Raw genomic sequence first — 629 nt, forward strand, 5'->3', positions numbered from 1 at the left:
AACAGATGGAGAGATATACCATGTTCTTGGATTGGAAGAATCAATATTGTGTAAATGGCTATACTACCCAAAGCAATCTACAGATTCAATGCAATCCCTATCAAACTACCAATGGCATTTTTTATGGAACTAGAACAAATCATCTAAAAATTTGTATGGAGACAAAAACGACCTCGAATAGTCAAAGCAGTCTTGAGGGAAAAAAAACGGAGCTGGAGGAATCAGACTCCCTGACTTCAGACTATACTACAAAGCTACAGTAATCAAGACAATATGGTACTGGCACAAAAACAGAAACATAGATCAATGGAACAAGATAGAAAGCCCAGAGGTAAACCCACGCACCTATGGTCAACTAATCTATGACAAAGGAGGCAAGGATATACAATGGAGAAAAGACAGTCTCTTCAGTAAGTGCTGCTGGGGAAACTGGACAGCTACATGTAAAAGAATGAAATTAGAACACTCCCTAACACCATACACAAAATAAACTCAAAATGAAAAAAATAAATAAATAAATAAACTCAAAATGGATTTGAGACCTAAATGCAAGACCGGACACTATAAAACTCTTAGAGGAAAACATGAAGAACACTCTTTGACATAAATCACAGCAAGATCTTTTTTGA

This window comes from Physeter macrocephalus, chromosome 9 (genome assembly GCF_002837175.3).
Source record: "Physeter macrocephalus isolate SW-GA chromosome 9, ASM283717v5, whole genome shotgun sequence".
Lineage (NCBI taxonomy): Eukaryota > Metazoa > Chordata > Mammalia > Artiodactyla > Physeteridae > Physeter > Physeter macrocephalus.